Genomic DNA, 18,785 nt, shown 5'->3' with positions numbered 1-18,785 from the left:
AATTCCAGCCACTGCAGCTGGTATGGGAACATTTTATGATATGACATAGGAAGCGAGTATGGAGTAGGGGTTTTAAACCTTTTTCCTTCTCCCTGCATCATCTTATTTACTTCCAAATGTCAGTGAGAAGGTATTCTTGGGCTACTGCTGCACAATCTTTTGCAGAGTATACATAAAGGGAAATCATACCTCCAGTACTGCATGGATTGATGTAAGAGTAAATAAAAATAGCCAGCTAAGGCTTTTCATACTGAGTTGATTATGGCTTTCTACCTTCAAGTGTAAATTTTGACCATAAACAGAATTTGAATTTCTCTGTGTTCAGTATAATAGTGATAACACAAGAAGGGGTCAATCTGAAGTGAATCCATGTGGATCAGCAGGGGATGCAGAATTAGAGGAATTACCCAGGATATGACAGCTAAAGAAAAAAAAATCCAGACATGACCAAGGTATATTTCTTCCAGATCCTTCTGAATAGAGGTTACACTAATTCACTAGTGAAAAGATTAAGAAGCAAATTGTGGTTATGGCATTCTCTTGTTGTAGATTGGTGTCTATATCTGTATCAGTAGCTATTCACTTAACCATTTATTAAATTGTATAGAATTATTCCCATAGTGTGTACTGAGATCTCCTCAACTAATGATTTTATTGTTTTAAGTCTCAAGTTAAAAGGATCTTCTCAAGCACTGTTAAAAATGAAACACTTAAATCAAATGGACTCAATTATTAATGCATTCAAGATTATATTATTCAGCCTGGTCAGATCAGTTAACTGTGTCCATTACAGAATAATGTATATACAAGACCAATTTTTGTTTGGAGCCCTGGTGGTGCAGTGGCTACGAGCTATGGCTGCTAACCAAAAAGTCAGCAGTTTGAATCTACCAGCCATTCCTTCAAAACCCCATGGGGCAGTTCTACCCTGCCCTATAGGGTCACTATGAGTCGGAACTGACTGGATAGCACCTAAAAACAATATTCCTGTTTAGGCGTATTACACTTTGTATTTCCTTATGGAGTTTTCCAAGGGAGCCCTGGTAGCACCATGATTAACCACTTGGCTGCTAACTAAAAGGTCATCAGTTCAAACCCACCAGCAGCTCTGTGGAAGAAAAGACCTAGCAAACTGCTCCAGAAAATATTACAGCCTAGGAAACCCTATGCAGCAGTTTTAATCTGTCCTGTGGTCACTATGAGTTGGAATAACACAACAGCACACAACAACAACAACATAGTGTTTTCCCTGCCTAGCCAGCTCTTTCCTCACTTCTGTGGTTGGGCAGACTCTACTCATTTTTCAAGGCCCAGCTTAATATTATTGCCTCTGTGAGGCCATTCACAGACAGCATTAAGTATTTTTAATTTTTTCTTCTATCTTCCCATAGCACTGTGTTCTTACCTCTAAAAAGGACTTATCATTTATATTAGGTTTATCCACTTCTCTGTCTATTTGCCCCCAGTATATGACCTTCCTCCTAGCATTTATTGCAGCTGAGGGAAAAAGGAAAGTAAGAAGCAGCAAAGGGTGGGAAAAGGGAGAGGGGAAGAATAGCATATTTTGTTCAATTAAAAATGAACATTCTTTTTCTTATTTTAACCTCTTCAAAATAAGGCTGTGTCTTACACTCCTTTGTCTCTTACAATCATGATCTTATGAAGCAATCACAATACAGTTGTCGTTGCCTGCATGCACATGAACTTGGTCATTACAAGTAGCATGCCTAAACAACTACAAACCCATTTGAAGCCCATTTTACAGAAGACTACAAGTCCTGGTTGTTGTCTGAAAACCTTCTTTTGTCACCTTCAGGTAAGTTTAAGAAAGGCTCAGCATCAAAACTTTAAGAATTTGTTCTAGCAAGTTGGAGGAAAATCCCAGAGACAACAGTAGAGCATTCTTCTAAGAAATGCTGTATCATCAGTGCTCTTCATAAAGTATTACGTAGATAAACACTAATATTGATTTATTTTAAAGTCAAAAAGGGACTTGGATGAGTATGACTATATGTGGAGAAGTTTAAAAATACTTTAACCAATTTATTTCATTTATATTTTCCTCTTTGAATATTTACAAGAGTAATATGTGATTTAAAAAAATCTATATACCCAAATGTGATGTAAAAGCTAGCTCAGGAAGCATAAAATAAATGTTCTGCGTATTAATAAGGCATTTGGTCATAGTTTAAGTGATCTTTTTTTACATCTTACAATCAATGGAAAGAGAGATTCAATGAAATATATTAAATAGTACCCATGACGGTACTATTTAATGAGGATTGGGTAACAAAATTGGCTAACTAAGAGGAATTTTGCAAAATTGTCTGTAATGTCTGGGACCTCTATACTTTATAGAGCCAATTCAGAAAAGTTTGGTTAGCTAGGGAAAATTCTCCTAAGTAAAATAATAGCTAATATTATTTCTGGAGTCCATGGGTAGTACAAACAGTTAAGTGCTTGAGTAGAAAGTAGCCCAGTTAGTTCAAACCCACCAAAAGGTGCCTCGCATCTGCGATCTACTTCCAAAATGTCACAGCTGTGAAAGCCCTTTGGAACACAGTTCTGCCCGGCAACACATGAGGTTGCCATGAGTTGGAATTGACTTTGGGTTTTGGTTTGATATTATTATTTTCAATATCATATTATACTGAACCAAGTGGGGAATCAGAAAATAACTTAATTCTCCAGAGAATATATTAATACTCTGAAGAGTCCCTGTGATGAAGAACATTTCAGGATCAACTAACATTGTTTAATTCTCAAGAGGGCAGCATGACAGCTAAGAAAATACTTTTGTTTCAACTATCACATACGTTGAGCTGTTCTTATTTCATGTTAAAAGTCTTATCATCATCATTGCAACTACTTTGTTGAATGCCTCCCATTTAACTTTAGCGAGAAAAACACATGACAAACACCTTCCCACAGTAAACATTCAAATTAGTGGAATGGACAAATGCTCTGTTTGAGTCAGTTACGTTCACAAATATAAAAGCCTGAATGAGGGTAACGGAAAGAAATACATTAAGGTGGTAAATTTAAGAATCGTTAAAACAAGAACAAAATTCCAGATACCACTCAAATTCGGCACTACTTTAAGGAGAAGTACAGCACATGAGTGGAGTAATTCATATTTTCTGAAATTGCTTTCCTTTGCAACTTTAACGAGTCATGAACCTTTTCCCTTCTCTCTCTAAAACACCTAATTGACACCACTAAAGGCCCAAATGGGAACTTCTACTTCTGTCTACAATGGAGTTAAGAAATTTCTAACTTGATCTCCCACCATAAACAATTAGAAACTAGACAAAATACATGAAACAACTGTTGTCAGACATTGGATAGCAGATAGTGCAAGACTGTGATCCCAGAGAGAGGAACGAACAAGGTAAGCCACGTGATCACACAGCTGACATCCTGGCAGCAATTTTCAGGTTATTAGGGCTGGGAGAAGAGAATGAAATAGAGCCCAGTGGCCTCACTGAGTTAAGGATATGGAATTTGGAATTCAGGGAGGCTGAAGTGTTTGAAGGTTGCAGGCAAGAAAGGAGGGAACAACACGAAAAAAGCACCAGAATTCAGCATTTAAGTCTTTGTGATTACTAGGTCATACATGCATATAGTGAAACTCTACAACACTACCCAAGGCAGAGTTTTAAGATGAAAAATTCCCAGGAGCCACATAAAGTAGGGAGAAGTTCAAATACAGAAGAGTACTGCTTGGTGATAACCTGTGATATTCACAGGAGAACCTATAAGGGTCACACCTTAGTAGTATGGCTGAATTATCCCTGAAGTGAAGAATATTCCACACCTGCCATAGCAAATCTTAAAAGCAGGCCTGAAAGAGATGAATGGGTGGGCAAGTAACTGAGTTCCTTGCCTAAAAAAATCTCAACACTTTGTAAGTCAGAAAACAGAATTAGATACTCAAATATGTAACATCACAGTGCCCAATATTCAATAAAAAATTAATAGAACATGCCAAGAAGTGGGAAAATGTGACCAAAAATCAGAAGAAGAGAAGAATCAGTAAACAGAAAAAGAAGCAGAAATGACACACATCATGGAATTAACAAACTAAGGAAATGATGAACACAATGAGGACAGAAAAAAAGTGGATTTAAAAAGAACCAAAGTAAACTTCTAATGATGGAAAATGTAATATCTGAAATAAAAACTTTATAGGTTAGACATGGCAGAAGAAAAGATAAGTTAACTTGAAGAGATAGAAATAAAAACTATCCAAAATGTAGCACAGAAAGAAGACTGAGAAAAAAAACAAAGCCTCAGAGACCTATGAGACAATATAATTTAACACGCATACAATTGGAGCTTCAGAAAAAATAAAAAGAAAAATGTTTGAATAAATAATGGTCAAAATTATCCCAAATGTGATTAAAATTATAATTTCAAGGATTCAAGCTGTTGAACATACCCTCAGCACAAGAAACACACACACACACAAAAATCTGCAAATGTTAATCAAAATGCTGAACACCAGGAAAAAAATAAGAAAAATCTTAAAAGTAGGTAGTGTAAAAAAGTCATATTACATACAGAGGGACATAGGAATTACAGACCTTTTGAGAAAACACAGTGAATGTACATCTTTTAAGTGCTAAGAGAAAATAACTGTGAGCCCAGAATTACACGCACAGAAAAACAACCTTTAAAAATGAAAGTAAGTTAAAAGCTTTTCAGACAAATTAAAGCCAAAAGAATTTATTTTCAGCTGACTTACATTACAAAAAAAAGTTAAAGAAAGTTCTTTAGGCTGAAGGAAAATGATACCAAATGGAAACATATCTTCACAGAAAATAAAGAACACCATAAATTGTAAATACTTGAATAAATATGAAAGATTTTTCTCATACTTAAATTTCTCCAAGAGATAACTGAGCATTTAAACAAAAATAAAAATTATATGAGTAGTGGGTTGAAAATTCACATCTACCTGGAACCTCAGAATATGATCTAACATGGAAATAGGACCCTTGCAAATGCTATTAGTTAAGATGATCTCATACTGGATTAGTGTGCGCCCTAAACCCAATGATTGCTGTCTTTATAAGAAGAGAAAGGAGGTGGGGCCAAGATGGCTGACTAGGTAGAAGCTACCTCGGATCCCTCTTGCAACAAAGACTCAGAAAAACAAGTGAATTGATCACTTACATGACAATCTATGAACCCTGACCATCAAACACAGATCTAAAGAGTTGACCTGAGTGACAGAGACTGAGAAGGAGCAACCACGGGGAAGCAACGACTGTTTTCGGAGCCTGGAGCCAGCGTCCCAGTCAGAAAACCTTGGCACCAGGATTTGGACTGGGCGCAGGAGAGCTGAGCACGGCATCCTGAGACGGCGCAAACACAGGACGCAGCCCTAGCTCCCAGAAGTGATCTCAGGGGAAGCCCAGCCAGGGCACGCAGGCAGCGCAGCAATGCGGCTGACAGGAGGAGAAGTCACCAGGAGGCAGTGACTGGTTTTGGAGCTTGGAGTGTGGTGTCCCAGCTGGAGAAGCTTGGTGCTGGGCTTTGGACTGGGAGCGGAGGAACTGACCACGACTTCTGAGACAGCACAAGCACAGGATGCAGGCCTGACCCTCCGGGGCAATCTCGACCCAGGCAATGCACACAGGCTACACACCCCTCGGGAATTCAGATAAAACAGTCATCACCAAGCAAGATAAGTAACTTTGTCTATATTCCGGGGTGCTACTCTCTCCTATCTATCTGATCCCTCCCCTCCCCTTCCCAGGCGGCTTCATTAACATTGGAATTTCCTGAGCCAGAGAGTGAAGTCTTCTACATTTTTTTTTTTTGTCTTTTCCTAACCCATTCTCCTGGCCTGAGAGAAGCAGCTACAAAAAACCCAGGGACCAAAAATCCTCCCCTGACTTCCTGAAATTGGACTAAAAACACAGAACCAGCTCCAGCCAAGCATATGAGATCCACAGTCTTGGGCTTTCATCCCTACAGGAAACAAGGTGGCTATTATAATGTAAAGTCAATTCTGATAGGGATCTGACTGTAATTGTTTTAGCGGATTACTGGAAAGACAAGTTTTCCAGGTCTGATATCTCTGCGTAATAAAAAAAAGCCCTCGCTGACCCACAATGGGGAACTGAAGTCAGGCTGAAGCTCCCCCCAGACCACCTAGACCCCTGCAATAGGGGTCTGATGATGGTGACACCTACCAATCTGTAGAGGTACATGCATTGGGTGCCTAAGGTACAGCTGCAAAGCCCACCCACCAAAGTGCTTTAGGAATAGAGACACACCTACCTCACTGGCACTTGGGGGAAGCCTGTCAGCATCCTGCCCCCGCCCGCAGTGTGACCCCCTGCTGCTACTAGAATCTGGTGCACACAACTATCACCACTACTCCTCCAGATGGATAGGTGACAGTCTGCACCACACACTTGGTGACCCAAAATCAGATTCTACTCAAGAATAGTGAATGGACTCTTAGGCTTATATACCTGGTAATAGCCCAAACCAGCTGATAATAGGACATAAGTGATTCAAGGCCTACAACAATCAAGATAGCACAATCTAGTAGCCCATCTACATAGAATGAAAGAAAACAAAACAAAATAGGACTCAGTGAGCAATTATAAAATAAATCATTACAATATCTTATAAATGGCTCGGAGACAGCAGTCGATATCAAACCACATAAAGAAGCAGAACATGATTGCTTCTACAACTTCCCAAATTAAAGAATCAAAATCTCTCCCAAATGAAGATACAATCCTGGAATTACCAGATACAGAATATAAAAAACTAATTTACAGAATGCTTCAAGACATCAGGGATGACCTCAGAAATGAAATAAGGCAATCTACAGAAAAAGCCAAGGAACACACTGATAAAGCAGTTGAAGAAATCAAAAACATTATTCAAGAACATAGTGGAAAAATTAACAAGCTGCAAGAATCCATAGAGAGACAGCATTCAGAAATCTAAAAGATTAACAGTAAAATTACAGAATTAGACAACTCAATAGGAAGTCAGAGGAGCAGAATCAAGGAATTGGAATGCAGAGTGGGGGAGGTGGAGGATAAGGCAATTGACACCAATATAGCTGGAAAAAAAATCAGATAAAAGAATTAAAAAAAATGAAGAAACCCTAAGAATCATGTGGGACTCTATCAAGAAGAATAACTTGCGTGTGATTGGAGTTCCAGAACAGGGAGGGATAACAGAAAATACAGAGAGAATAGTGGAAGATCTGTTGGCAGAAAATTTCCCTGATATCATGAAAGACGAAAAGATATCTATCTGAGATGCTCATCGAACCCCATATAAGACTGATCCAAAAATAAAATCACCAAGACATATTATCATCAAACTTGCCAAAACCAAAGATAAAGAGAAAATTTTAAAATCAGCCAGGGGTAAAAGAAAGGTCTCCTACAAAGGAGAATCAATAAGAATAAGTTCAGACTACTTAGCAGAAACCATGCAGTCAGGAAGGCAATGGGATGACATATAGAGAGCACTGAAGGAGAAAAACTGCCAGCCAAGGATCATATATCCAGCAAAACCCTCTCTGAAATATGAAGGCAAAATTAAGACATTTACAGATAAACACAAGCTTAGAGAATTTGCAAAAACCAAACCAAAGCTACAACAAATACTAAAGGAAATTGTTTGGTCAGAAAATCAATAATATCAGACACCAACACAACACAAGGTCACAGAACACAACATCCTGATATCAACTCAAATAGGGAAATCACAACAAATTAAGATTAATTTTTAAAAAGAAAAAATGCTCAAAACAGGGAATAATTGAAGTTAATATGTACAAGATCAGAATAATAAAAAGAGGGACTAATTACAAGAGGCATAGAACTACCAAATGGAGAGGAAAACAAGGCTATATAGGACAATACAAGTTAGGTTTTTACTTAGGAAAATAGGGGTAAATATTAAGGTAACCACAAAGAGGTCTAACAATTCCATAACTCAAAATAAAAACCAAGAAAAACATAACGACTCAGCAAACACAAATTCAACTACTATGAAAATGAGGAACACACAATTTACAAAGAAAAACGTCTCAGCACAAAAAAGTAAGTGGAAAAATGAAATTGTCAACAACACACACAAAAAGGCATCAAAATGACAGCACTAAACACATACTTATCTATAATTACGCTGAATGTAAATGGACTAAATGCACCAATAAAGAGACAGAGAGTCTCGGACTGGATAAAGAAACACGATCCGTCTATATGCTGCCTACAAGAGACACACCTTAGACTTAGAGACACAAACAAACTAAAACTCAAGGATGGAAACAAACGATAAGCAAAAAGGAGCAGGAGTAGCAATATTAATTTCTGACAAAATAGACTTCAAAGTTAAATCCACCACAAAGGATAAAGAAGGACACTACATAATGATTAAAGGGACAATTGACCAGGAAGGTATAAACATATTAAATATTTATGCACCAAATGACAGGGCTGCAAGATACATAAAACAAACTTTAACAGAACTGAAAAGTGAGATAGACACCTCCACAATTATAGTAGGAGACTTCAACACACCACTTTCGGAGAAGGACAGGACTTCCAGTAAGAAGGACAGTAGAGACATGGAAGGCCTAATTGCTACAATCAACCAACTTGACCTCATTGACTTATACAGAACTCTCCACGCAACAGCTTCAAAGTATACTTTTTTTTTCTAGCGCACATGGAACATTCTCTAGAATAGACACCATATTAGGTCATAAACAAACCTTTGCAGAATCCAAAACATCGAAATATTACAAAGCATCTTATCAGACCATAAGGCCATAAAAGTGGAAATCAATAACAGAAAAATTAGGGAAAAGAAATCAAATACTTGGAAACTGAACAATACCCTCCTGAAAAAAGACTGGGTTATAGAAGACATTAAGGAGGGAATAAAGAAATTCATAGAATGCAATGAGAATGAAAACACTTCCTATCAAAACCTCTGGGACACAGCAAAAGCAGTGCTCAGAGGTCAATTTATATCTGTAAGTGCACACATACATAAAGAAGAAAGAGCCAAAATCAGAGAACTGTCCCTACAACTTGAACAAATAGAAAGCGAGCAACAAAAGAATCCATCAGGCACCAGAAGAAAACAAATAATAAAAATTAGAGCTGAACTAATGGAATTAGAGAACAGAAAAAACAATAGAAAGAATTAACAAAGCCAAAAGCTGGTTCTTTGGAAAAATTAACAAAATTGATAAACCATTGGCCAGACTGAATAAGAAATGCTGGAAAGGAAACAAATAACCTGGATAAGAAACGAGATAGGCCATATCACAACAGACCCAACTGAAATTATAGGAATCATATCAGATTATTATGAAAAATTGTACTCTAACAAATTTGCAAACCTAGAAGAAATGGATAAATTCCTAGAAAAACACTACGTACCTAAACTAACACAATCAGAAGTAGAACAACGAAACAGACCCATAACAAAAAAAGAGATTAAAAAGGTAATCAAAAAACTCTCAACAAAAAAAAAACCCTGGCCCGGATGGCTTCACTGCAGAGTTCTACCAAACTTTCAGAGAAGAGTTAACACCACTACTACTAAAGGTATTTCAAAGCATAGAAAATGATGGAATACTACCTAAGTCATTCTATGAAGCCACCATATCCCTGACACCAAAACCAGGTAAAAGGTAAAGACATCACAAAAAAAGGAAATTACAGACCTATAACCCTCATGAACATAGATGCAAAAATCCTCAGCAAAATTCTAGCCAATAGAATTCAACAACATATCAAAAAAATAATCCACCACGACCAAGTGGGATTTATACCAGGTACGCAAGGTTGGTTTAATATTAGAAAAACCATTAATGTAATTCACCATATAAATAAAACAAAAGACAAAAACCACATGATCTTATCAATTGATGCAGAAAAGGCATTTGACAAAGTCCAACACCCATTCATAATAAAAACTCTCAGCAAAATAGGAATTGAAGGAAAATTCCTCAACATAATAAAGGGCATCTATACAAAGCCAACAGCCAACATCACTCTAAATGGAGAGAGCCTGAAAGCATTTCCCTTGAAAATGGGAACCAGACAAGGATGCCCTTTATCACCACTCTTATTCAACATTGTGCTAGAGGTCCTAGCCAGAGCAAATAGGCTGGACAAAAAAATAAAGGGCATCTGGATTGGCAAGGAGGAAGTAAAATTATCTCTATTTGCAGATGACATGATCTTATACACAGAAAACCCTAAGGAATCCTCCAGAAAACTACTGAAACTAATAGAAGAGTTTGGCAGAGTCTCAGGTTATAAGATAAACATACAAAAATCACTTGGATTCCTCTACATCAACAAAAAGAACATCGAAGAGGAAATCACCAAATCAATACCATTCACAGTAGCCCCCAAGAAGATAAAATACTTAGGAATAAATCTTACCAAAGATGTGAAAGACCTATACAAAGAACACTACAAAGTACTAGTGCAAGAAACTAAAAAGGACCTACTTAAGTGGAAAAACGTAGCTTGCTCATGGATAGGAAGACTGAACATAGTAAAAATGTTTATTCTACCAAAAGCCATCTATACATACAATGCACTTCCGATCCAAATTCCAATGACATTTTTTAATGTGATGGAGAAACAAATCACCAACTTCATATGGAAGGGAAAGAAGCCCCGGATAAGTAAAGCATTACTGAAAAAGAAGAAGAAAGTGGGAGGCCTCACTCTACCTGATTTTAGAACACATTATACAGCCACAGTAGTCAACACAGCCTGGTACTGGTACAACAACTGGTACAACAGCCTGGTACTGGTACAACAATGGTTAAGTAAATTATGGTATATTCACACAATGGAATACTACGCATTGATAAAGAACAGTGACAAATCTGTGAAACATTTCATAGCATGGAGGAATCTGGAAGGCATTATGCTGAGTGAAATTAGTCAGAGGCAAAAGGACAAATATTGTATAAGACCACTATTATAAGATCTTGAGAAATAGTATAAACTGAGAAGAACACATTCTTTTGTGGTTACGAGGGGGGAGGGAGGGAGGGTGGAAGAGGGTTATTTAATGATTAGATAGTAGATAAGAACTACTTTAGGGGAAGGGAAGGACAATACTCAATACACGGAAGGTCAGCTCAACTGGACTGGACCAAAAGCAAAGAAGTTCCCAGGATAAACTGAATGCTTTGAAGTTCAGCGGAGCAAGGGCAGGGGTTTGGGGACTATGGCTTAAGGGAACTTCTAAGTCAATTGGCAAAATAATTCTATTATGAAAACATTCTGCATCCCACTTTGAAGAGTGGCGTCTGGGGTCTTAAATGCTGGCAAGCAGTCATCTAAGATACATCAATTGGTCTCAACCCACCTGGATCAAAGGAAAATGAAGAACACCAAGGTCACACGATAACTATGAGCCCAAGAGACAGAAAGGGCCACATGAACCAGAGACTTACATCATCCTGAGACCAGAAGAACTAGATGGTACCCGGCCACAACCGATGACTGCCCTGACAGGGAGCACAACAGAGAACCCCTGAGGGAGCAGGAGATCAGTGGGATGCAGACCCCAAATTCTCATAAAAAGACCAGACTTAATGGTCTGACTGAGACTAGAAGAATCTTGGCAATCATGGTCTCCAAACCTTCTGTTGGCCCAGGACAGGAACCATTCCCGAAGAGTACTCATCAGACATGGAAGGGACTGGACAATGGGTTGGAGAGATGCTGACGAAGAGTGAGCTACTTGTATCAGGTGGACGCTTGAGACTCTGTTGGCATCTCCTGTCTGGAGGGGAGATAGGAGGGTAGAGAGGGTTAGAAACTGGCAAAATTGTCACGAAAGGAGAGACTGGAAGGAGGAAGCGGGCTGACTCACTAGGGGGAGAGTAAGTGGGAGTATGGAGTAAGGTGTATGTAAGCTTATATGTGACAGACTGACTTGATTTGTAAACTTTCACTTAAAGCACAATAAAAATTATTTAATAAATAAATAAGAAGAGAAAGCAGAACCACAGACACAGAGAATTCCATGTGAAGACGGGGACAAAAATGGAGTGATTGAGTCTACAAGCGAAGGCATGCCAAGGATTGTCAGCATCTTCTGGTAGCTAGGAGAGAGACATGGAACAGATTCTCCCTCAGAGCCTCCAGAAAGAACCAACTCTTTGAACACCTTGACTTTAGACTTCTAGCCTCTAGAACAGTGAGAGGATAAATTTCTGTTGCTTTAATCCAACAAGTTTGAGGTAATTTGTCACAGCAGCTCTAGGAAACTAATACGGTGAGGTTTATAACATATGTAGAAGTAAATTGAAGTAAACTGTTGTAAGAGCCTTACATCATATATTACGTGGTATATAGATGCAATGGTTAAGCACTGGCTCTTAACCAAAAGGTCAGCTATTCAAATTCACCAGCCGCTCCTTGGAAGCCCTATGGCACAGTTTCTACTCTGTTCTGTAGGGTCTCTATGAGTCAGAATTGACTGTATGGCAGTGGGATATTTTATATTATTATTTAAAGGAAAACTGTGGTAAGCTACTAACCTTAGAGCAATAACAACAACAACAACAAAAAACACCTGCATAAATATATAAATGCATAAATAAATGAGATATTAACAATAAGCCAGAAGTGGAGACAAAATAAAATACTAAAAATGCCTAGTTAATTAAGAAAAGGTAGTTGTTGTTGTTGTTAGGTGCTATCCAGTTGGTTCCCACTCATAGTGACCCTAACCACAACAGACCAAAACACTGCCCGGTCCTGAGCCATCTTTACAATCCTTGTTATGCTTGAGCTCATTGTTGCAGCCACTGTGTCAGTCCACCTTGTTGAAGGTCTTCTTCTTTTCCACTGACCCTGTACTCTGCCAAGCATGATGTCCTTCTCCAGAGACGGATCCCTCCTGACAACATGTCCAAAGTATGTAAGATGCAGTTTCGCCATCCTTGCTTCTAAGGAGCATTCTGGTTGTACTTCTTCTAAGACAGATTTGTTTATTCTTTTGACAGTCCATGGTATATTCAATATTCTTCGCCAACACCACAATTCAAAGGTTTCAATTCTTCGGTCTTCCTTATTCATTGTCCAGTTTTCATATGCATATGATGCAATTGAAAAATACCATGGCTTGGGGCAGGCGCACCTTAGTCTTCAGGGTGACATCTTTGCTCAACACTTTGAAGAGGTCCTTTGCAGCAGATTTACCTAATGCAATGCGTCTTTTGATTTCTTGACTGCTGCTTCCATGGCTGTCGATTGTGGATCCAAGTAAAATGAAACCCTTGACAACTTCAATCTTTTCTCCATTTATCATGATGTTAATCATTGATCCAGTTGTGTGGATTTTTGTTTTCTTTATGTTGTGGTATAGTCCATACTGAAGGCTGTGGTCTTTGATCTTCATTAGTAAGTGCTTCAAGTCCTCTTCACTTTCAGCAAGCAAGGTTGTGTCCTCTGCCTAACACAGGTTGTTAATGAGTCTTCCTCCAATCCTGATGCCCCGTTCTTCTTCATATAGTCCAGCTTCTCGTATTATTTGTTCAGCATACAGATTAAATAGGTATGGTGAAAGAATACAACCCTGACGCACACCTTTCCTGACTTTAAACCAATCAGTATCCCCTTGTTCTGTCCGAACAACCGCCTTTTGATCTATGTAAAGGTTCCTCATGAGCACAATTAAGTGTTCTGGAGTTCCCATTCTTCGCAATGTTATCCATAATTTGTTATGATCCACACAGTTGAATGCCTTTGCATAGTCAATAAAACACAGGTAAACATCCTTCTGGTATTCTCCGCTTTTAGCCAGGATGCATCTGACATCAGCCATGATATCTCTGGTTCCACATCCTCTTCTGAAACCAGCCTGAATTTCTGGCAGTTCCCTGTTGATACCCTGCTGCAGCTGCTTTTGAATGATCTTCAGCAAAATTTTGCTTGCGTGTGATATTAATGATATTGTTCTATAATTTCCACAATCGGTTGGGTCACCTTTCTTGGGAATAGGCATAAATATGCATCTCTTCCAGTCAGTTGGCCAGGAAGCTGTCTTCCATATTTCTTGGCATAGATGAGTGAGCACCTTCAGCACTGCATCCCTTTGTTGAAACATCTCAATTGATAGCCCATCAATTCCTGGAGCCTTGTTTTTCGCCAACGCCTTCAGAGCAGCTTGGACTTCTTCCTTCAGTAACGTCAGTTCCTGATCATATGCCACCTCTTGAAATGGTTGAACATCGACTAATTCTTTTTGGTATAACGACTCTGTGTATTCCTTCCATCTTCTTTTGATGCTTCCTGCGTCCTTTAATATTTTCCCATAGAATCCTTCACTATTGCAACTTGAGGCTTGAATTTTTTCTTCAGTTTTTTCAGCTTGAGAAATGCTGAGCGTATTCTTCCCTTTTGGTTTTCCATCTCTGGCTCTTTGCATATGTCATTGTAATACTTTACTTTGTCTTCTCGAGACACCCTTTGAAGTCTTCTGCTCAGTTCTTTTACTTCATCAATTCTTCCTTTTGCTTTAGCTACTCGACGTTCGAGAGCAAGTTTCAGAGTCTCCTCTGACATCCATCTTTCTCTTTTTTCTCTTTCTTGTCTTTTCAATGACCTCTTACTTTCTTCATGTATGATGTTCTTGATGTCATTCCTTAACTTGTCTGGTCTTCAGTCACTAGTGTTCAATGTGTGAAATCTGTTCTTCAGATGGTCTCTAAATTCAGGTGGGATGTACTCAAGGTCATACTTTGGCTCTCGTGGACTTGCTCTGATTTTCTTCAGTTTCAGCTTGAACTTGCATATGAGCAGTTGATGATCTGTTCCACAGTCGGCCCCTGACCTTGTTCTGACTGATGATATTGAGCTTTTCCATCATCTGTTTCTACTCAATTTGATTCCTGTGTGTTCCATCTGGCGAGGTCCAGGTGTATAGTCGCCGTTTATGTTGGTGAAAGAAGGTATTTGCAATGAAGAAGTTGTTGGTCTTGCAAAATTCTACCATTCAATCTCTGGCATTGTTTCTATCGCCAAGGCCATATTTTCCAACTACTGATCCTTCTTCTTTGTTTCCAACTTTCGCATTCTAATTGCCAGTAATTATCAATGCATCTTGATTGCATGTTCGATCCAGCCTGGTTGCTGCCACCCTGTTTAAGCAGCTAAAAGAGGCCCAGGTTCAGTACCCTCTCCAGACATTTGCGATCAGCGTTGAAGACAGCCCTGATTTATCGGCTGAAAGTAGCAAATCACTTCGGGAGTGAACATCATGAGGTCCTCTTTAATTCTGAGCGGGGAATTCAGGCCCTGGGTGAAGTCATATTTTCCTTGGAAACTTATGAGATTACAACAGTTGGTGCTTCAGTAGGTATGTATTTAATTTCCAAGTATATCGGAGGAACACAGATAGTGTGGTGATCTTCTCTGGAGCAGGTTCAGATGAACTTACACAGGGCTATACATATTTTCACCAGGTTCCTTCTGCTGAAAAAGCTGAAGAAGAAAGTGAGAGGCTCCTGAAGGGACTCTATTTATTTGACATTCTATGTGCTGATCGCACTACTGCTGCCCATGGCCTTGAACTGAGAGTCCCATTCCTGGATCATCAATTTTCTTCCTATTATTTGTCTCTGCCACCAGAAATGAGGATTCCAAAACATGGAATAGAAAAACATCTCCTGAGAGAGACATTTGAGGACTCTAACCTGATACCTAAAGAGATTCTCTGGCGACCGAAAGAAGCCTTTAGTGATAGAATAACCTCAAGGAAGAATTCCTGGTTTAGGATTTTACAGGACTATGTTGAACATCAGGTTGATGATACAATGATGGCAACTGCATCAGAAAAGTTTCCCTTCAATACTCCTAAAATTAAAGAAGGTTATTATTACCACCAAATCTTTGAACGCCACTACCCAGGCTGGGCTGACTGGCTGAAAAGGTAGTAGAAGAGGGAAAAAGAGAACAAAGAACATATGGGAATAAAAGAAAACAAATAGAAAAATGGTAGACATAAACCCAACCATATCAAAGTCACATTACATATAAATGGTCTAAACATTCCAAGAACAAGACAAATGCTGTCAGATTGGATTGAAAAGCAAGATCCTACTACTGTTCTCTTCATTCATAGTAGTTATGCTCTGCAAAGACTAATCTTAATGATTTTACCTTTACATCACTGATCATCAACTGTGGTTGCCTACTGGAATTACACAGGGGCTTTAAAAATAAGAATGCCTGTGTCCTACCCCCAGAGATTATCATTCAATTGGTCTGAAGTATAGCCTAGCATCAGAATTTTTAAAAAGCTCACCAAAACCAAAAGCTCACCAGGTGATATTAATTCACAAATCATTGATTTCATTCATTCATTGAACAATCTCTTGATGGAATTAACAAGAATATCCAGATGCACTTTAAAATTCACAAAAGACTTTCACCTGTGTTATTCAATATAATTCTCGCAGTTATACCAAGTGATGAGTTATGGAATCATTACCATTTTCCTCATGTACACATAAGTAAACACATTTGTAAGTTGAGTGATTTTCCTGATGTTACACATATATTAAGTGGTAGAGCCAGAACTGTACTCCAGGTCTTGTGAATAAAAGATTAGACTTTGCATCTAGGCCAAGAACTTACAACTAAGTGATTGTCTTTATGTAGCACCAGAAACACAAAGCATTGGCTATGGGCTCTTGTCAGCATTTGTTTAGACTAAGTTTCTCCCACATCAACCTCCTTAGAAGGCTGAGTCTGAAATAGAGTTAGCTTAGACATTCTGTGACCTTAGAATACTTATTCAGTACCAATATAACTTCAAATTGGTCTACTCACCCATAAAACATTGGGGTTTCCCTAAATGATCACTCAGAATGGGAGAAAAGAAGGCCTGGACAGAGCTCTCTCAGTTCTCTTAGAGGAGGAAGATGAAGAAGACAAAGCAAATGCCATGAAAGTCTTGGAAGGCAACAGAGAGACCTTTAGAAGAGCAAAGGACCTCTAATACTGATAACCAAACTTTCTTCAGAAGAGAAATCTTATCTGGAAATGATCAAGGGGTGGAGTCCAAGATGGGTTCCCAGAGAAAAGACTGGCCCTTTTTGGTGGTGGGGGGTAAACTGACCCCTTGAATTTCCAGTACAGTGGTGCAGATGGCATAGAGATGTGTGTTAGCAGCTGAGCAGAGGCAGAGCAACTGCCCCTGGTCAATAGTAAATTCTCAACAAATGTCAAGCAAATGTTGAATGTAGAAGACAAAGGGGCTGAGCATTACAAAAATTTTGCAGAGTTTTCTTCCTAAAACTTTTTGCTCTGCCTGCTACCTGAAGGGAAGGATTCTTCTCCAAACTGGCCTCTAGAATATTGAATATACCATCAACTTCCAGAAGAACAAACAAATCGGTCTTAGAGAAATAAACCCTGAAAGCTTCTTAGAAGAGAGGATGGCAAAATTTTGCCTTGTTTACTTTGGACACGTCATCAGAAAGACCAATCCCTAGAAAAGGGCGTCATGTTTGGTAAAGTGGAGGGCCAGTGAAAATAAGGGAAAACATCAATGAGATGAATTGACACAATAACCACAATAATGGGCTCAAACATTTTAAAGATCATGAAGATGGCACACGGCCAGGCAATGTTTCATTCTGTTATACATAAGGTTGCCATGAGTGGGAGTTGACTGGGCGGCAACTAACAACAACAAAAAGTTTAAGTAATATTGGTGAGGTCATGGCACAGCAGCCAGATTCTTTCACGAGAATCTCCGTAGCTTGATTTTATAATCAATTGCTTTCTCTGTTGGCAAGAAGATTTGCTCATCCTTAAAGCAATATTAATGATTTCTGATTTGGTTGCCAAATATTTTTCAGAAATTCTAAAGTCATTTCTTTAACGAGCACTTATGTAACACTTTGTGCCAAGTACTATGCAAATATTAACTCATTTAATTTAACAGCCCTTCTTTCTGTGGAGTCCCAGTGTCATCCCCACACACACTGCAATTTAACTGGCCCCACACTATCTGGAAACATCACCTTGTCTAGTCCCCACCAATTGTGATGGTTCCCCACAGTGTGTTCTCCAGGGCTTTGTCCTGTCAGGATGTAAATAACTTCTGTCACTTCCCCAGGGAGGCTGGCCATTAGAAATGTTTTCCTTTACTTGAATTGATCCCAGTACAGGTAGTGAGAAGACATTTGCCCACCTGACTCTTTCATCTCATCTCCCTCCCTGATGTTTTCTACCTTCGCAATCCTCATACCTGACAAGCATATTGTAAGGCAGATAGTCTGTGATAGAGATGTCTGGTTTTCAAAAATCTTCAATCAAATTTCAGTCCCTCGAGCCCTCTTTTTCTGCCTTCCATTCTTTCTTATTGGTTAACACCTTTCTAATAAACAGGTGTCCAGAACTGTATCATCTTATCACTTTGCAGGTTCAGCTTGCAGGTGCTGTTTACTGTGACTCTAGGGCTTTTGAGGCATTTCTGCCTTTCACTGGATATCTCATTTCCAATCATTTATCTCCAGGCACTTAGCTCCTTCCTATTTTAAACTTTATTTTCTGCTTCAAATTTCTAGTCTTGCTGGGTTTCTTTGTTATTGTTTTCAATCTGTAATACTTAAAACACTTCCATATTTAGAATTACCTGATAGTGTAATTCCTATGCTACTTAATTCTCCAAAATCATTTTTTAAATGCTAAGAAATGCCAATAACAATTAACAGTATATTAATAATTACAATAGAG

General features: G+C 38.7%; 1 pseudogene; it reads left to right on the top strand.

The window, feature by feature from the left end:
* The window catches only part of LOC126071371 (asparagine synthetase [glutamine-hydrolyzing]-like), a 173,441-nt pseudogene extending 157,468 nt beyond the window's left edge, over window positions 1-15,973 (top strand).
* The last annotated feature ends 2,812 nt before the right edge of the window (window positions 15,974-18,785 follow it).

This window comes from Elephas maximus, chromosome 3 (assembly GCF_024166365.1).
Source record: "Elephas maximus indicus isolate mEleMax1 chromosome 3, mEleMax1 primary haplotype, whole genome shotgun sequence".
Classification (NCBI taxonomy): Eukaryota; Metazoa; Chordata; class Mammalia; order Proboscidea; family Elephantidae; genus Elephas; species Elephas maximus.
This window is presented reverse-complemented; position numbering and strand designations above follow the sequence as displayed.